Raw genomic sequence first — 21,907 nt, forward strand, 5'->3', positions numbered from 1 at the left:
GATAAATCATCAAAATCATATGAGTTAGAGGTTACCTTAGAATCTTCCCCGAATGCCATTAAGCACAAGTTTTCTACTTCTTGTTCCTCTTCATCGGAACCTTCTTCATCGCTCCATGTAGCCACATGAGCCTTGTGCTTATTCTTTGATTGACCCTTTCTCTTTAATTGTGGGCAATCATATTTGACATGCCCCGGCTTTTTGCATTCATAGCAAATGATCGGGTCCTTCTCTTTTGGTTCATTTTTGAGGCCTTCATTTTGTTTGAATTTTCTTCCTCGGTAAGGTCTCATCATTTTTCTGAACCGTTTGGCAAACAATGCCATTTCCTCGTCATCATTATCTTCATCTGAATCACTCTCATTTTTTGTGGATTTGATAGCAACTCCAATGTTTTTCTTCTTCTCCTTCTCCTTTGGTGTCTCTTCAATCTTATCAAGGTCCACCTCATCTTCAAGCATCGTTTCATGAGTGAGGAGTGAATCGATTAGCTCTTCAAGAGTTAAGGATGTTAGATCCTTAGACTCGATGATTGTCGTCTTCTTTGATTGCCACGATTTTGGGAGGGAGTAGACTAACTTTCTCACAAGATTTTCATTTGAAATGATCTCTCCATATGATTTGATACCATTGACAATCGTTGAAAATCTATCCGTCATAGCTTTGATATCTTCATTTGGTTTCATCCTGAAATTTTCATACCTATGCATTAGAATACTAATTTTAGATTTCTTTACCTCATCGGTACCTTCATGAGTGACTTGAAGTTTGTCCCATATTTCTTTGGCAGTTGTACAAGATGAAACTATTTCGTATTCATCTGGTCCAAGAGCACAAAATATGATATTGATGGCTTTGGAGTTGAGCTGGAACATTTTTGTCTCTCCTTCACTCCATAATCTTGGATGAGTGAGAGGCTTGAAGTATCATTCTTCTACGACATTCCATACTCCCATGTCACTTTCTTGAATGAAGTACATCATCCTATTTTTCCAATAGGCATAATTAGCCCCATTGAAGAAAGGAGGTTTGTTGACGGGCATCGAATCGAGACCGGAGTCGAAGTTTGAAGTAGAGGCCATTGATGACTTTGATTATCGATGTAACTCTTCCCGAATCAACTCAAGAGGCGATTAAACCTTCAAATGAGTTAGGCTCTGATGCCAATTGTTGAGTTAATCGATTGACGGAATTGGCCAAGAGGGGGGTGAATTGGCAATAAAAATTTTGGTGGAAGCTTTTGCAGAAAATTGAAAGAAATTGCACAGCGATTTAGAGTGGTTCGACTTTCTCAACCAAAGTCTACGTCCACTACCTTAGCTATCCACACTAAGGATTTTCCACAAATTCACTAATTTGTCTTTCTTTTGAGGACAAAGAGTAACCTTACAAACCCTCAAGAATTATACCCCAAATTCTTGAGAACACTCTCTCCCAAAGAGAACAATACAAACTTACAAACTTACAAGGAAATCCTCACAAGGTAGATTGTTTGCACAATTCTAGAATAAAGAAAATAACACTAAAAAATGATTACAATTGAGCACAATAAGTGTTCTTGAAAGCAAGATGAATATTGAATGAAAAATAGGCTTGAAATGCTCAAACTTGAGGTTTGATGCTTTCTCTCTGATTCTCTCTTGATTCTAGTTGCTTGATATTTGTTGTTTTTGATCAATGGCTTCTAAGCTTGCTTAAATACACCTTGAATCACTTCTGAACGTTGGGAATGATTAGAGAAGATAATATAGTCGTTTTAGTGTGAAAACAATTAATAAAACAACATGGAGCGTGTGGGGAATCGGTTCCCTACGTGTAAAATTCAAATATTTCGACCGTTACACAGGGGGGGAATTGGTACCCCCTGGGGGGGAATCGGTTCCCTCCGAGCATACTGGAATTCTCGAAGCCAAACCATTAAGGGGGGAATCGGTTTCCTCTGAGCAATCTGGAATTTTTGGCTTTGAAATGGTTCAAAATACTTTGTAAAATTATTTTGAAATTGTTTTAAGATTAAAACTTAATTTTACACTTGAGTAAGGATTAAAAATGATTTTTGAAAGATTTAGAGTAATGTTTTGATATTCGAATAATTATATCGAATATACTTAGAAAACCTTTATTGTACAATCTTAAAATTCATTTAACTTAATTTGTTATATCGAAATATCAAAATGTTTTCAACATATTGTCTTTTACGTTAACATTCTTAATTCAATTTACATAATGAACTAGTCTTTTTATTGCCATCTTCCTTCAACTGTTCACATTCACTCAAACTGTAAAACATTTCAAAATTTTCATCAATACAAACTTCTTAGATACTGTTAATCAATAACCATTCAAACAAGTATTAGATAAATTCATGGTTACTTACTAAAAGTGCATATATGCGGGCATCAATTGCTTCTGCGTTCCTTCTATCTCTATAATTTCTTGATCCTCGAAGTCATCTTCTTGAACTGTAATTGAATATCATTCATTTCTTCCTCCCATAATTTTTGCCCCAATGATGTCATCTCCTTCTTCCTTTTCATTTATTACAATATACATTTTAACAATATATGTTTATTATAGTTTATCCAATATAGTTATGTATCTATTTATGATAACCGATTATAGCAATAGAATTTCCCCCATAATTGATTATTATAGTAATTGATTATGTACAAAGGAATAATTTTTCTATTTCATTACAATTTTTAGTTACGACCTATAATGTTATCTACAACCCAATCTTTTCTATTCAATCTATAATGCTACATTATACTTCTTTTACTAACCCTAACTAATAATGTTAGACAACCAATTATTTTCCATTCATTCAATCCATAACAATAATCGATCCATAATATTAAAACGTTTCCCTAAACATTAAACCCTAATACCTGAATCCAAAATCGTTAATTGAAAAAATTACAAACTAAGGTTTCACGAACATACCTCTATGTTCTTCAAACTGCGATTTCAATTTCGTTCACACCCTTTCTCTGTAGTATCGATATCTATTGCTCATATGAAAAACAAATTTCATAGAAGAAAATTATATTTTTCTGATTCAAATAATATGGCATTTCCCTAAACCAGCTATGTTATCTAAAATTACTCAGATATTTTTCCTTATTTATAGATATTTGTGCATAAGTTCAATACTTTTGTGGCCTTTTCATTTTCCATATTCGATCACTCAATAAGTGTATGTTTAAAAGTCTATATTCAAATACTTGAAAAATTACATATCTAAACAATGTGAGATTTGAGAAGATCATGGCCAAACATATTGAGTTTGAGCTGCCAAAGACATGTCTTGAACTTGATCAAATCCGATCTTAAAATATAGCACTTGTTGTCTTTTGAAATATTCAAACTCTTAGTATCAAAAAATGTCTTTTACTACTGTATTGACATGGATTCGATCAAGTTTAGGGCCTGTCTTAGATAACTAAAAACTAACATGTTTGACAATGAACTTCTCAAATCTCACATTATTTAGATACGTGAATTTTTAAGTGTTAAAATACATCCTTCTAAACATACAGTTCTTGAGCGATTAAGGATAAGTTTAATATAGAAGTGTTGTTGTCATTGTTCAACCTAGCTCGTACTTGTGCAAGTAAGTATCTTGAACATGCATTATGCATATTTATTAATTTTGGGCAAAAATTGTATAATTTTTTCCATATTTTTGGCCTTCTTATTTTCTTTCATTTTGATCCAATTTTTGACCCAACTGTCGCCACACAGGTGGAAGGCACAGTAAGTAGGACATGCTTTTAAAGGAGCATTTGACATGATGTGCCTTTGTCCTACGTGACATAAAAGAATGTCAAATCAAAAAATAATATGAAAAGAGTGTTATTTATTAGTATTAAATTTTTTGGATGATATTTCTGTAAAAAAAAATCTTTTTGCTAACTATATTTATAATCATTCTTAAAAAAATAAATTAAAATTTAAGATCATTAAAGTAAATCTTAGTGCACCTTTTTAAGGTAAGAAGTTAAAAATGAATTACTAATCTAAAATTTTAATATTCAAAATTTTAAAGTTAATATTATTAAAATTAAGCACATCATTGGGTTAGCGAGACTATGTTGGTTTTAATCCCGAAGGTTAGTGATCTTATTTCCCCGAGTCAGTTTCGGTCGATTAGTTTGTGCAAAGTTTTTTATAAGACTGTGGCTAGGCTTCTTGTGTGCCATCTGAAACCGTTCCTTCCGAATTGGGTGGCCCAAAATCAAGTTATCTTTGTTTCAGGTCGGCAAATTACGGATAATATCATCTTGGCACGGGAAGCAATACACTCGATGGCGAAAAAATGGGGCAAGAAGAGTTGGATGGCTATTAAGGTTGACCTTGAAAAGACGTATGATTGGTTGGAGTGAGACTATATTAAAGAAGCGCATCATGCTATGGGATTACCTACTAAATTTGTTGCTCTTATTATGGTATGTGTTCAGTCTGTTTCAACGCAAATTCTGTGGAATAGAGATCTTTCAGTCTTTTAGACCATCTAGAGGACTTCATCAGGGGAACCGTTATCTCTGTACCTCTTTGTTCTTTGTATGAAGAGGCTGTCGCAGATGATTGAGGAGGGAGTTGTGGGGGGCAGTGGAAGCCGATTTATCTTTCAAGGAATGGACCGGGACTATCGCATCTATTTTTTGCCGACGATCTTATTCTGTTTGCAGAGGCTGAGTGGTGCCAAGTGTCTATAATTAAAGCAGTGCATGATGATTTTTGTAAGGACTCGGGTCATCGAGAAAGAGTCTCAAAAACGCAGATACAGTTTTCAAAGAATTGTGCACTACAAGTCATGAATTTCATTGCAAGGGAATTTGGTTTTGCGGAAGTGAATGATTTAGGGAAGTACCTTGGGGTTCTGTTACTTCATAGTCGAGTAACTAAATCCACCTATGTTTATCTTCTCGATCGGATGAATAATCGGCTCTCTGGGTGGGTGGCAAGAACGTTATATATAGCAGGACGTATAACGCTTGCGAAAGCAGTCCTCCAATCTATTCCGGTTTATGTCATGCAATCTTCTTGGCCGAAAGGTTTGTGTGGGTATGGAGAGAATTATATGAAGATTTGTATGGGGTTCAAGTGATAAGAAGCACGCCATACCGTTCGTAAGATGTGAGGGAATGCAACGACCTTTAACTAATGATGGAATGGGTTTGAAGTGTTTGTTCCATAAAAATAAGGCATTTATGATGAAAATCGCCTTTCATCTAGCTACAAAGCCGTAAAAGTTGTGGGTGAAGGTCGTACGTGCAAAGTATAAATGAAAGGATTCGTTGTCGTTCTCGCTTTCGATAGCCCAAGGATCCTGCCTTTGGAAAGGGCTTCGATGCATTTGGATTGATTTTCTTGAGAATATCTCGTGGAATATTCGTGACGGTAAGGACACTAATTTTTGGTTTGATCACTGGTTAGAGAATGAGGAAAGGCTGGTCTTCTCCTACATTGGATCTGATTATCCTAATTCAATCCCAGTGTGCGAAATGGTGTCTCCCACAGTGTTTGGGACTGGAGTAGGATCACTTCTCTTCTTCCCAAGAGAATTGTTGAAAAAATTGCTAGTGTCTCTCTGCCTCAGGAACAGTTTGGAAGAGATGCCCCAGGGTGGCGTTGGAAAGGAGACAAGCGGTTTACGGTGGCGTCAGCCTACAGCTCTTGTTTTTGCAAGCGTAGAAGAGGAGTCATAGTTTAAAAGGGAGTTGGTTTGGAAGTTGGCTATTCCTCACCGTGTTAAAACGTTTCTTTGGCTTGTGGTTCACGATCGACTTCTTACTAATATAGAACGGGTGAGGTGTCATCTCTCTTTGGTGGATACTTGTATGGTGTGTGGTAGAGCAGCGGAGAATATGGATCATGTGCTTAGGCGTTGTAGTTTAGCTTCGAGCCTTTGGCCAATGGTGCTAAATGCAAAGCAACTTGGGAACTTCTTGGTGTTGCCTTTCCCAGTTTGGTTAGAGGTGAACCTCCGGCCGACAGGTAGGTTTGGTTTAGATGATGACAAGTGGCCGATACGTTTTGCTATGTAATGTTGGTTATTATGGAAGAATCGATGTAGTGTGATATTTGATCCTTGTCATGTCGAAAAGGAGAGTTTCTTGAGCTGATGTAACAGGTTTGCTGATGAAGTTATTCGAGCAAATGAAGAGATTGCAGGATCAAGGATAAGGGGCTTCAGTGCTCAGGTATCGTGGATTCGTCCTTGCTTTGGCTGGGCTAATGCCAACTCATATGGGGCCGTTAATCCCGCTAATCAAAGTGCTGCCGCTGGCAGCGCTGGCAGTGTTATCACGAATCATGAGGGAGGTTGGATTTTCGGCTTCTCAAGGAGCTTAGGTAAGTGCTCAGTTTTAATAGCCGAACTTTGGGCAGCACATGATATTCTATCCCATGCTTGGCGTTTAGGCTTTCGACAGGTGGAACTCGAGACGAATAATAGTGAGGTCGTATGGATCTTCAACAACAATTCCGAAGCCTTGGCTGGTCACACTTTGGTTTCTGCGTTTCAAGAGCTTCGAACCAGAGATTGGGATGTCAGAGTTGACCATATTTGCCGCGATCAACTGCATTGCTGATAGATTAGCAACTATGGGACGTGGTGCCCCTATTGGTTCCACGATGTTCACAGAACCGCCTGCCCGAGGTTGCCACACTTCTGCATGGAGAGGGTGATGGTTGCTGATTAATTTTGCACGTTTTGCTGCTGTTCTAGTCAAAAATAAAAAATAAAGCACATCATTAGCATATATTATAAAATAAACATAAAAATTAAAAAAATACGTTTTTTTTTTTAATTTTTAAGAAGTCGTTTATTAGGTGATGGATAATTTGTGACCCTAATTTCCTGCCAGATTGTATTAATTGTATCTCTTTAGTCTCTAGCTACTCGTGAATCTTACTTTATCCTTGTTCACGAAACTTCAGTGTCTTTTAGTAGAGATTCACGAGCCGAAAATTACAAATATTCCGACAAGTAATCGATCTTAGTAAAACTTTGTCTAATCTTTCAAGAATTTCAAAGCTCCTTGAAGCATATGATAAATGTAATTTATTGACTTTAACTTCAAGAAAACTCGAAAATCTAGGATTGTATAAATATAAAATAAAATATGTGTATTATTTAGTTTGACTAATCAATTATAAGCTTAAATTTATAATAAAATATTTATGTTTAAGTTTTAAATATCCTATTACATGCAAATCGAATATATTGCAAACTTTTCTTTAACTAAATTCATGCAAAAGTTCATTAATTATTTAGTTCGACTTGCGCATCAAACTAATTTGGAAATTAACTAAAATAAATTAACATAGTTAAAAGAATTTGCAGTTATGCTATTGTATTCATTATTCAAGACTAGAAACCAGAATATTTTGTCTTTATTAATTATTTCTTATGATGGGTAATTTTATTTGTCATTTTTGTTTGCAACTTACAAGTGTGCCAAATTAGTGAGATGGCCCAAAGATTCCTTTAATTGTAACATAATCTATAATATAAAACATAATTTAACTGAAAACAACCAAAACCTTGTTCGGTCCACAATGCATTAATTCATCTTATGTGTCGCCATTGTTAGGCCAAATTAGGGTTTATTTGTTTGTAGGAAACTGTGAGTAGCGAATATACTTATTTTGATTAGGGTTGTTTGACGATGGTATTTTTTTAATAGTTTGAATGATCATAAGACAATACCTATTCAAAAATTTAATTATTGTTAACGTGTATATATTGAATTGTCCGTCCAGCTCAATTGGTAGAGCGCAATAACTTTTCTTTTAACTACCAAGGTCGCTTGATAGGTTTGATCGATGATAGTCATTATCAAATGTTGAGTATAATAGTAAAGTATGTTCAACTTTTAATAAGAGAATTTAGACATGAATTCTAAAGATAACATAATTAAAAAATCATAAAAAACCGTAAAATTATATAAAAGATTAAAAACTACTTTCATATATAGAATTTATTTGATGGATATAAAACGAATTCAAGTGGGATTGATTTTTGTTTAAGAATGGGTACCCTTGTTACATGGGGCTTTATCACCTAGACAAGTTATATGATATTATGGGCTTTTAAGGCTCAAATAGTAAGAAAAGACTGAACCAGAAAATAGAAGAGGCAGAACTGATTCTGGGTCCATGTTTTTTCTAGGTATAATGACAAGAAAAATTACCTTTAATGTTTGACAAAATAAATTTTTATATATTTTTTCAAAATATTTTAACCTCTAATATTTTTTCTTCATTATTTAGTTTAAGCTTTTTAGTTTACTTTGAGTTTTAAGTTTATTTTTAGTTTATTTGTTTGGTTAGTGAGAAAAAGAGGAAATTGACTAGAAATGAGAATAATTACAAGAAAATAGAGAAATCTGAGATTGATTCAGGTATTTAGGTCGAATATCAAGTTGACAGAAATTAAAAGAAGAGACGAACCAGGTGACAGGTGGAGTGTAACACTATTTGAGTTAGGATTGAATTAACCAGAAATACGACCCAACTCGATTTATGATTATCTCTAATAATAATATTTTAATTAAATGATATATGTATGAGTTTTAGAATTTTTTTTTACTAAACTCAAAATTATATAACTTGGTCTAGTTTACCTGTTAATATAACAATTACATATGTAAGAATTTATCAAGCGACCTTAATGATTAAAAGGAGCGTTATTCTCCTTAAAGATTTTGAGTTTGAGCAATTTCACTTATAACGTATGCGTGGGATGACAATCATTAAAAAAAATTCTGAATAGATATTAACTCATAAATCACTTTAAACTATTAAAATAAGAATAAATTACATATTTAATAGTTGGACTTTACTTCTCTTATATTTCACTCATTAATATTTTCAATTTAATCACTAAATTTTATACATTAATTTTTTTATCACTCAATCCTTTTCTCCTTAACTATTTCATGACATGACATTTTTATTAATTTTAATCAATTAATATTTTATTAATATTATTTATATAGTTTTACTATTCACCACCCGCCCAATTCATTCTCATGAAACTTAATCCTAAACCTCAAACCCCTATCCCATCTTCTTTTGAGAAAACCCAAAATTGTAGCTGCTGAATTTCCTCCCTTTTCTTTTGGTTTTCTAGTAATAATTTTACACCATTCTTTTCATCACATTTGAGATTGTTGAAGCTAAAGCTTGAGGAAGAAGATGGTAGTTGAGGCCATTGTAAACGCCCCATCATTGCCTTACTTTCACTACTATTTGAGTATTTGTTGAAGCTTTTGAAAAGTTTGCAGGAAAAAGGTAAAACTTTCTGCTAAAATTGGTATCTCCTTAATGAAATTTGACTCAGAGAAACGAAAACAAAATGGTGTTTTACCGGCTAGTTGGGTTGTTCCCAGTGAGAACATTAGTGGACAAAGATTGGTATTGAGGTGAAGCTAACACTTGGCCATTAATTTTCGACAAAGATGGTTGACAGTGATCAGAATAACGACTGGTCTGATGGTCGGAATAAGAGTCCATTGAAGTTCAGGACAAAAATAGAAAGAAATGAAAGAAGAAGAAGAAGAAAGGAGGAAAGAGCAAAAAGTGAATGATGAAACTAAAAATAATTTTTTATTTATACCAAAATTACATCATTTTGGTTTAAATTTGATTTTTCATAATATTCAAAATTACGTCGTTTTGGTGTTGATTGCCACATCATAATAACATTAGAAAATTAACGGTTAGGTGACATAAAAACCTAATGTACAAAGTTCAATGACTAAGTTAAAAAATTAGAAGGACAATAGATAAAATAGGAGATAAATTTATAATTTTTTTATAGATGATATTTATTAAAGTGGATGTTTACATTCATTTAATATTTATTAACTTACATTATTAATATATAATAACATTAACCTTTAATTAGGTTTTTGTAACATATACTTTTGATATCTATAAAAGGATTGCACAAGCTTACAATATATATAAAAAAATATTATTATTCATTCTTACATTGTATTCTATATTTATGTATAATTTCATAACATATTATCAGCATGAATTTGCTCAGAATTTTTTTTACTAAAGATTAAGTATCGTCTTTATTTAATCTGAAGTAAATTATCTTTCTTTTATTAATTTCCATTTTCCTTAAAAGCTCATGTCATTGAATGAAAAAAATATGACATTTTGCGTCTAAACTAAAACTAAAAGTTACAATCCTTAAATAAAAGCTGCAAGAGCTATTTTTTGCTTCTAAAAGTTCTTATAGATCAATGCTAAATTTAAATAGTTTTATTATTTTTCTTAAAATCATTAACTTTTCATCAAATTTATGCCACTATATAACTTTAAATAATAAATAAAATTTAAATGTTTTATGTCATTTAACTTACTTTATTTAATAATTAAATCATTGAATATTTATTATACTTTGATCAATTTATCTATAGTTATGTTATTAGCTTTTTATCGTATTAAAATTTACACGAATAGATAGTTAAATCATTGAATATTTATTATACTTTGATCAATTTATCTATAGTTATGTTATTAGGCTTTTATCGTATTGAAATTTACACGAATAGATAGTTATTAAATAATATTTGTCATTTATTTTAATTTATTTGTTTGTTTTATGATAGTATACCAATGGCAAATCTTATGAAATTAGAATTCATTACATTTTCATAAAGATCTATTTGTCTTGAATTTTAGATGTCGAAATACACGTAGATGCAAATGAACTATTAAGTAAGGGAATAAAGAATCTACTCAAATATAGGCTAAAGCCATGATATTTCTTCTTTGTCACCTCCATGTGAGACTAAAATCTGAATATTTAACTCTTAAAGATCTCATTGTTCTTTGGGATAATCTAAAGGAAATGTGTGACCACCAGAAAACTGTTTACTTCGTAAAGCTTGGTATGATTGGTTGCATTTGAGATTAAAAATTTTTAAATCAATAAGCGACTATAACTCAACTTTGTTTCAAATTAATTCACAAATAAAATTATGTGGTCAGAATATCACCAATGAGGATATGTTAGAAAAAAAAACATACTCCACCTTTAAGCAAATATTGTTGTCATGCAAACACAATATCATGAAAAAGATTTTAAGAAATATTATGACTTAATATTTTGTCTTCTTGTGGCCGAGAAAAATAATGAATTATTAATGAAAAATCATGTGTCTTGTCCTATTGGTGCCAATCCATCCCTAAAGTGAATGCAATATCTTACAATGAGAAAATAAATAAAGGCATCACCAACAACCATGATCGTGATTATGGACGCAGTCAAGGTCATTATTATGGTTGAGGACATGGATGTAATGTTCATCTTATGAAACATTATAACCATCAGAAGTGGGATTACAAGGATAATAAGAATGATAAAGATCATATTAAGAAAGCAAAATTTTTATGATATCGATGTGGTGGTACAAACCATTGGTCTTGTACTTGTCTTATGTCAAAGCATCTTGTGTACTTTTATCAACAATCATTAAAAGATAAAGGAAAGAAAATAAAAAAATATTGTTTGCGAAAATGACAAAAAATAATACGAAATTGTTGGTCAAGCACACTTGGATTTTTTTTATTATTACATTGTTGATCAAACTCACTTGGATGTAGTTGATTCCTTCATCACCCTTAAAGGAAATAATTGATATTTCCATTTATTATTTACAAAAATAATGTTTATGACACACCCTAATTCTTTCCCAAATTTAAAATCCTAAAATTTGGAGATTTATCCAAGATCGAGGTTAATATTTTAGTCTTGATAATTCAAAATTTTTATTCATTTTAATTTTGGATTTGTGACTAAATTGAATAAATTTGTAATTTAAAGATATGTTCTAAAAATCTTAAGAAGTTTAGCGGCTTGCATTGTAATTTAGCCAACAGAATCCTAACACACTGTGTGAATTAGTATTTGTTTTTTTTATAAAAAGTTTTACTTTATTTCGATTTCTAATTATATTCAATAAATTATTTGTTTTTGAATTAAACCGTAGATAAGATTTTTAATTCTATTCTATTTTAATTTGTTTCTTTTATAATTCTATTAAGCAATCCTATTAAATCTAATTTTGTTTCTTTCGAAAGTCAGAATTCAAGTTATGATTTTTTATGCTTGTTTTATATTATTAATTATATTATATTATTTATTTTTATTTTAAAATGTATTTCATAAACTATCTATTTTAGAGTTGATCTTTAAAAAGTACTTCTATCTCTATCTCTATTTTAGTTGAATTTGATCTTATCAATTTATAAAATATTTTTATTTTCCTAAACCCTATATATTACCGTGAAATACAAAGAAAACAAATTCATCTTCTCCCTTATAGTTTCGTTTTAAATTATGCCACTATTAATTTAGTTAGTTTTTCTAAAATTGTGTGGCCTCTCTCCAAAGCCTTCTACTCTATGATTCCGACTACAAAAGTTTTTCCTAGTTAGTATATTATTATTATACGATTTAAGGTGCATGTCTTACCATGCGACAACTGTTTTAATTTTGTTTAATAATTTTTTTCTGTGAAAAATGGAATAATTAAATTTTGATCAATGTTGTGGTGATGCATATGAATCTCTATGTGTCTTTTTCTGGTGCTATATTTATTTCTGTGATTGTTTGGGCACTGTTGAATTGTGAGTTTGATTATTATGTGAAATTAATTGTGTTAAATGTAATTCCTAAAAAAAGGTCATCTGATGCATGTTGATTTGTTGGATTTAGAATATATATTTTGTATTTAGAATATTTTATTATGTTGATCCGTCGGATTCAAAATATATATTATGCATTCAAAATATTTTATTACGTAATTATTACATTCAGATTATATAACAATTCAGATATATGTTATGTTATTATGTCAAATTGGGTTGGGATTAATGAAGGAAGTTCAGTGACCTCCTACCTTTGTGGCAGACCCTACTTCGGATAATGTGTTGTAGTTAGAGTAGTTTTGGGGAACCTAATCTTCGAACGTTGTAAGATGTATGAATGCATTTACATTTGCATACTAATCGTACCATGAATATTATGACTCGAACTATGATTAAATTTGTTTATTTTTTTAATACTCTGTTTATCCGCACATTTTGATCGCACTGGACTTTATAGCTCAACCCCTTTATTTCTCCCTTTTAGATATATTAATATGTTAGAATTGGATTGACACCTCGAGGATCGAAGTCTCGATTTTAAATTACATTTTAAAAAAATTATGATAAAGTGATATTAATTGTATAATTATTTGAAAATTTGATTTTATATTTGTCAAAATTTTGATTTGATTTCTGAATCACTTCGGTGATCAATGTGACCTTCAAGATTTGGTTGTATTTTCTAGACCAAATCTAGGGAGTTATAGTTTATGTCAATTTACTTTATAAACACCATAGTCGTTATGTTTTAAAATTTTCAAAATACTTATATGTTTTGAATATTTTCATGGTATTTATTTATTTTCTTTGAAGAATATGAATACTTATTAAATACAATCTATGATAAATGGTGAAGATTTATGCTTAACAGATAGTGCAACTACTCGTACTATACTTAAGCATAAGGAATATTTTTCACATTAATAATGCAACAATCTAATGTTAGTATTATACCTGGAAGTACTAAAACCATAAAAGGATCTGAAAAAACAAATATATTATTTTCAACTGGAACTAAATTCCAAATTAACAATGTATTATACTCATTGAAGTCTCAAAGAAATTATTAAGTTTTAAAGATTTTCATAAGAATGAATATCATATTGAGACTATAAATGAAGGAGATGTTGATTATCTTCATATTACGAGTAAAACTCAAGGCAATAAAATAATCTTAGAAAAATTGTTGGCACTCTCTTCTAGATTGTACTACACTAGAATTAGTACAATTGAAACACATGCTATTATAAACCAGAAGTTTACCGATAACTTTATTATTTGGCATGATTGGTTAGGTCATCCCGATTTAATTATGATACAAAATATTATTTAAAAAAAATCATGTGATCATTCATTGAAGAACCAACAGATTCTTCAAAATAATGTTTTTTTCATGTAATGCTTGCTCTCAAGGCAAATTAACTTTTTGATCATCACCAGTTAAGATAAATTAAAAATCTATTAATTTTTTGGAACAAATACAGGGTGATATATGTGGGTCCATACACTCTCCTTGTGGACCATTTAGATGTTTTATGGTTTTAATCGATACATCGGCTAGATGGTCACATGCATCCTTGTTATCAACCAACAACTTGACATTTGCGAGGTTATTTTCTCAATTAATTGAATCACAAGCACATTTTTCATATTTTCCTATAACGACAATTCATTTTGATAATGTTGTTAAATTTACTTCCCAAGCATTCAATGATTATTGTATGTCAACTAGAATAATTGTTGAACATCTTGTAGCTCATGTTTATACACAAAATAATCTTGCAGAGTCATTTATTAAATGCCTTCAATTAATTGCAAGATTATTACTATTGAAGTCAAAACTTCGAATTTCTGGTTAGAGTCGTGCCATTTTAAATGGATCATCATTAATTCGCATCAAGTCAATAAGTTAGTATAAATTCTCCTTATTACAAATGTTTTTTTTGGTCAGAAACCAAATATTTCTTATCTTAGAATTTTTGCGTGTGCAGTATATGTTCCTATTGCCCTACCACAATGCACAAAGATATGTCCTCTGAGGAAATTGGGAATATATGTTAGCTTTGAATCCCCATCAATACTTAAATATCTTCTTTTACGGGGAATATATTTATAGTTCGATTTATTGATCATTTTAATGAGTCAATTTTGACAACATTATGGGAAGAAAATAAACAATTGGAAAAAAATAAGTTAGAATGAATTATCATTATCTCATTTTGATCCACGTACCGAACAATGTGAACTAGAAGTTCAAAGGATATTTCATTTACAAAATTTAGAAAATCAATTATTAGATGCTTTTACTAATCTTAGAGGAATGACTAAATTACATATACAGTTGTGAATGCTCCAATTAAAATCGATGTCCTGAAGGGAGAAACTCTAGTTGTGAATGAGTTGTTGGCACACCTTAAACGTGATAGACCAGTAGGTTCTAAGAATATGAATACTAAAAAAAGAAAAAAGTTATATCTAATAATGGGATGATTGAAGAATCTGAAAAGTTTTTAGAAGATATTAAAGGACTCCATAAAAGAAAATTGAAATGAATAAGATACCCAATAATGAAGAGATCTCAATAAATTATTATATGTCTGATATTAAGTAGAATCGAAATCAAATCAACTTTGATGATATATTTGCATGCAATGTAGCACTAGAGCTTTTGAATGATAATGAGGAACATGAACTTGTATCAATTGAACAATGCAAACAAAGAAATAATTTACCAAAAAGGAAAAATGCAATTGAGCCTAAAATCTCTTACGAAGAGAGAAGTTTTCGAACATCTAATTCATACACCAAATGGTGTAAAACCCATGGAATATAAATGGGTTTTTGTGAGAAAGAGAAATGAAAAGAGAAAATTTGTGAGATATAAAATTCGTTTGGTTGCACAAATTTTTTTACAAATACCTGAAATCGATTATGAAGAAACATACTCTCTGGTTATGGATGCAACTACTTTTAGATTTTTTATTAGTCTGACAGTAAAAAAAAGGACTTACTTTCCGCCCAATGGATGTTGTTACAACCTATTTATATGGGCCTCTTGATAATAACATTTACATGACACTTATAAAAGGATTTAGTTTTCCAGAAACAACTAATTCTAGTTCTCGGGAACATTATTCAATCAAAATTAAATAATTTCTTTTATGGATTAAAACAATCTAGGCACATGTGGTATAATCACCTTAGTGAGTACATAATAGCGGAAGGTTATAAGAACGATCTAATTTCTTTTTGTATTTTTATTAAAAGATTCAACTTTAAATTTGTCATTATTGATGTGTACGTTGATGATTTAAATATCGTTGAGACTCCTAAAGAGATCTCTGTGGTAATGAAATACTTAAAAAAAATTAAAAGGAAAACCTTAGAAAGACAATATTTTTTCTTGGATTACACATTGAGCACCTAATGAATAAAATTCTTGTATATTAGTCAACTTACATAGAAAAAGTGCTAAAGAAATTCTACATGCATAACACACATCCGTTGAGAACCCCGATGGTTGTTAGGTCATTAGATGTAAATAAGGATAATTTTCGTCCTCCAAACAAAGATGAAAGCCTTCTAGGTCTGAAAGTATCATATTTAAGTGTTATTGTTGCATTGATGTATCTTTCTAACCAAACAGGACCTGATACATCATTTGTTGTTAATTTATTAGCAAGATTTAATTCATGTCCAACCCGAAGACATTAAAATGACGTGAAACATATATTTCGTTATCTTCAAGGTACGAAAGATATGTGATTATTTTTCTATTTTATCCAAAGCTGAATTGGTTAGTTTTGCAGATGTTGGGTGTTTATCTGATCCTCAAAATTCGCGATAACAAACTGATTATGTATTTACATATGGTGGTAATGTAATTTCTTGGCACTCTATGGAACAAACAAGTACTGCCACTTTATTTAATCCTGTTGAGATTTTGGCTATCCATGAAGCTAGTCGTGAATGTGTGTGGCTAAGTTATGTAATCAATCATATTCGAGAAGATTGTGGTTTATGCTTCGAAATAATAACAATGACGGTCATATATGAAGATAATACATCATGCATTACCCAACTCAAGGAATGAAACATAAAAGGTAATAGAACAAAACACATCTCACCAATTTTGTTTCACTCGTGATCTATAAAAAAATGGGAACATTAATGTCCAACATATTAGTTCAAGTGAAAATTTGACGAATCTATTTACCAAGGAGCTTCCTACTAGTACATTTGAAAAGTTAAATTTCAATATTGTATTACACTGTTTCAGAGATCTTTCATGATGCATTCGTAAGGGAAGCAAATACGCACTGTACTCTCTTTCCCTTATCCATGGTTTTGTCCCACTGGATTTTTCTAGAAAGATTTTTAATGAGGCAACATGTCATACGTATTAAAGGATAGTTTATTTATATTTTTCACTGAATTTATCCCTTATGATTTCCCTATTAAGGTTTTAACGAGACACATTTTTATTGATAAACATCAAAGGAGAATGTTATAAATGATATTTTTAAAGTGGATGTTTACGTTCATTTAATGTTTCTTAACTTACATCAGGGCCGATCTAATGAGTTTTAATGCCCTGGGCGAGATAATAGTTTTATGCCCCTATACTTGTACCGTATAATAGAGAAAACATAAATAATTTTTTAAAACAAAAATGTAATAGAAATTATAGTCAAACAATATCAATACTAATACAAACCAAAACCTAAAAGGCTACAAATATCACCTAAAACAATGTCTTCGCGCATTTTTTGAAGCAAAATCCTCTATTATTTTACGATAATCAAGACTTTGTAAAAAATGACTTTCGATGCTTAGAATTGCTAATCCGTTCAATCCGTTCAATCTATCTTGAGTCATCTTGAGTCACCCGATGATTGTTTTTGAGGTAACATATTTAAAAGTAATCAATAAAACAAATATAGTAGCAAGTAAACAATAAAACAGATTATTAGCAAGAAAAGATACAACCTGACCGGTGACCGAAGTTTATGTTGTTGACTTGTTCTTTCTCACAATCAACTGATTTGGAAAATTAATTATAAAATCAAAATAATCAGAAGGAATCACTCTAAAAAATGTCTTGAACAAAAATATTTAGCCACATTTATTTGACCATAAAAAAACATTGTCCTAGTGATGAAATAAAAGCTAAGACTATAAGATCAAACTTAAGCAAGACTTAGAACTCTGTAATCAAGCCAAACTGATACACATACAAATCGAAAACTTAGCAATGTATTTGCTTGCAAGATAAACTTGGTATTTCAAACTTTGCAAAGTTCTCCACAATCTTATTGTAGCAGTAACAAACATCAATGGTCAATGGTTGAACCATGGTCCTTATTAGTGGCAGCAAATGACAAGCATGTTGAGAAATGAATGTGAAACGATTGACCAATTTTCATTGGATCGGATAAAACCACTTCATATGTCATAAAAATATAAATGAAAACTCTCAAATGGTATACAAAAGAAAGTTGTATTCATATTCTCAAGACACCTGAAAATGCACCAATAATTCATTCTTTGGCTATTCCATCATACCAGAAACATGCTTTTATGTTAAACCCAATTCAGAAGGTTGGACCCCAAAGTAGAATTACCAACAAATAAAGTTGTTCCAAACTCAGAAACAAAGGCTGACATTGTCAATAATCCAACATAAAGAAGTGGGAGAACTTTGTTCTCCAACAAATGAATATTATAAGATTACAAACAGGGGAAAAGTGAAAGAGAGAATTTTGTTCTCTTAAGCCACCTCAATGCCAAAAGAAAAAAAAAAGAGCATTTTCCCTCCATTGTTCCTATACAATCCAATCACTATTTTGTGATCTGTGATCTATTCCAGTTCTAGTTCCAACTAAACTAGTAATGATCTGTTCCAGTTCCAACAAAACTAGTAATGATCTTTAAAAAGGTCAAACCGGAAAAAAAACATCTGAATAAAAACAAAGTAAAACGAGCAAAAGTGAATTAAAATCGCTTCATTCTTAGCTCTAATCATGTAATCATTCATCAATTTTCAGTATTTGTAAGCTTTTACAAAACCCTAGAAAGTTAATCCACGTCAAATTCCAACTTACACAAGCAAATCAACGAAAAAAAACATAACCCATGAAAACGCAGTAGAATATCAATCAAAAGAAACCGTTTCCATACTAATAAAAATTGAGGGGGGGAAATCAAATTTTCGTTACCTTGCCTCTTCCTATCCCGGTAGACAAACAATGACAAAAACAAAATACACTCTGTGATCGATTTGTTCAAAAAGCAAAAAAAAAAATATTAATAGCTTACAATTTAATCGATTTTAAGCCTTTTTTTTGCTATCAAACCAACTAAAAATCAACTGGTTTAGGCGAGTAAAATCGTGTAACATAGAAATTAAGCTCTAGAAAACTGCCCCCAACATGCTGCCCTGGGCCGTCGCCCATGTGGCACATGTATTGGGCCGGGCTTGACTTACATTATTAATGTATAATAACATTAACCTTTAATTAGGTTTTATAACATATACTTTTGAGTTTTTGATACCTATAAAAAGATTATACAAGCGTAGTATGAAACAAAAGATTATTATTCACTTTTACATTATATTTTATATTTGTGTATAATTTCGTAACAAATTTATCTTTTAGAAAATAATTACTCGTGTAAGAAAGAACGCGTTTTTACGAATGGCTGAGCTGTAAATTTTGACTTAATTCACTCCACTCGTCTCTTTTAGCAATCCAACGGCCACCTATCACAAAACTAGCTGACCCACGTATAACAGCAGAACAGTTTTTTTAGCATTTCTGAGCTGTAAAATTTATCCTTTTACGCATGCACATGCAATCCTTTCCCTCAATTTACTCGTCATCAGTTTGAGAATAAAGGGAACTCCCGAATCATTTCTGAAACAAACCATATAAAGAATTGATTTAGACAGTGAATAAGTTTGAACTTTTAAATAATACTATATATAAATTACATTCAAAAAAGAAGAGAAAAAATATCCAGCTCTATATAGAAATCTATAATCCCTACCTAAAACCTTTATCTTTCTTTTCTACAGGTTTTGTAGTTTGAAAAAACATGACTGACCTTAAGTATGCTTATCCCTACCCTGCTCAAGGTTCTCTCTCTCTCTCTCTCTCTCTCTCTCTCTTAACTAGCTTAAGTTCTTAGTTTTTGCATTACTGGCCAGAGTTCTTCAGAAGAACTTTCAGATTTTGAATATTTTAGTTGCAAATCTGTAATTTTTTTTGCATGTTCTGTTTGTTAATATTTTGAGCTTATTTTTTCATTTTCTTGGCTGATTTTACCTTGGATTGAAGGAAAATTATGGGGTAGAAATTGTTTTAAATATATGTGATAATATTTGTAAGTAGGTTATTATCAAGGGCCCCCAGTGATGGCGCCACCACCATATGCATATGCTACTCCACCACCTAGGAGAGAGCCTGGTTTCCTTGAGGGCTGGTATGTATATATATTCTTCTTCCCATGCTGCAATATTTCCATTAATTTAGAGATTTTTTATTTTTTGTGTTAATTTATTTTTACTTTTTACAGTCTTGCAGCTTTGTGTTGCTTCTTTCTCATTGATGAGTGTTGCTGTGATCCTTCCATCATCTTTATTAGCTGATAATACATCTCTGTAATTTCACTGCACGTGCAATATCACTTACTAGTTACTATTTGTATGTAGAGTTTAGGTTTGATTCTGGAGGAATCTTTTTAATACTCGTAAACGGTAATTTAGAACTAGTGATTGATTGTGTGGTTTGAAGAATCTTCGTCCTTGTAATTTAGTTCTCTTAAGCAAGGAAGATAATCATCATTTAAGATTAGCTCAGTCCTTCGGTTCTTGTTGGATCGTGTGGCTCGATGTTTAGGTATTTGTGCAAAAAATGAGGTAGAAATAGAATATTAAAATGATCAAAGATCAATGGCGTAAAACAACCCATATGAGGACATTCAAATAAGAACATAAAACCTAACACCATTTAATATTGTCATCAATCACATGGAACATTTTTCAAATGTATTGGAGTTGTCAATTAGAGTGCACTTTTCATTGTTGGAGAACATGTTTGAAGCCTTTAAAATCATGACAAGACGATAGATTCCATGGGAAACAGTATGGAATAACACACTTAAAGCTACCAAGTACTTTTAGATAGTTGAATTACAGAGTGTTGTAACTCATTTTCCAGATGAATTTTATTTTTGAAGGAAACTATATATACGCAAGTCAGAAGCCGAAGAAACAGAACCAAATACACAAACTCCATGTAATAGCTATAGTTATTCGCCAGGAGGGAATGAAAATAAGCAACAGTAAATACAATAATTTACTGGACCATCAAGCTTTTATGGTCTCCTCCATGTTTGTGGGATTTTCATGGGATGATGCAACGAAATAAATTATATATTTGATTAGTTATTGAGGTCTTCAAGTGTTCAAATATAATAATTCGAATTTAATTGCATTAAATAATAGAGTTGTGTTTTATGTTTGTCAGGCAATATCATTTATTAGTAGGGTAAACTATACTAGTAACCACCAGCTATAGCTCATTTTCCTTTTACCACCATTTTTTTAATTTTTTTCGATCAGATCACTCAACTATTTAAATGCATTTAATCAAGCCACTTGCAAATGTGATGATGTGGCAGTTAAAACAATTTGTCATATGATGACATATGTCAGGACACAATTGGAAGACTTTTTTATATTTAATTTAAAATATTTTTTCTCCAACCAGATGGTGAACGCATGGCACAATTGAAGACTTTTTTATATTTAATTTAAATATTTTTTCTCCAAGATGGTGTCACTATCTGAGGAAAGGAAATAAACAAGAAAGAAGTAAACGCTTCTACCACTGCGCCAGCTCCCACATTTGTTCATAAACATAAAACTTATGCTATTTATCTTATATTACAAGTAATGCCAGAAAAATGAAAATAAAAGTAACAATAAAAGGACTCAAGCCTAAATCTATTAGGAATATAAAAACATCTAAACCATTAAAAAATATAATTTTTAAATTATAATTGAATATATTTTATATATATTTAAAAAAATAATCAATATAATATTTAAAATAAAAATAAGTTTAATATTTTTAAACTAAAATTAGTATATTTTTGTCTCTACTCTCTCTACTTCATATACATGTACTTTCATGGCTTATTTATTGCTAAAACAATGAAT

The 21,907-nt window shown here is 31.1% G+C and overlaps 1 long non-coding RNA gene across 1 annotated transcript; it reads left to right on the forward strand.

The window, feature by feature from the left end:
* Positions 1–19,738: 19,738 nt before the first annotated feature.
* On the forward strand, positions 19,739–20,476 carry LOC120216409. The gene is made up of 4 exons (XR_005525051.1): positions 19,739–19,819; positions 20,076–20,166; positions 20,260–20,359; positions 20,398–20,476. It is a non-coding gene; the product is annotated as an uncharacterized LOC120216409 (long non-coding RNA).
* Positions 20,477–21,907: the final 1,431 nt, after the last annotated feature.

Source organism: Hibiscus syriacus, unplaced genomic scaffold (assembly GCF_006381635.1).
Source record: "Hibiscus syriacus cultivar Baekdansim isolate YM2019G1 unplaced genomic scaffold, ASM638163v2 tig00110160_pilon, whole genome shotgun sequence".
NCBI lineage: Eukaryota > Viridiplantae > Streptophyta > Magnoliopsida > Malvales > Malvaceae > Hibiscus > Hibiscus syriacus.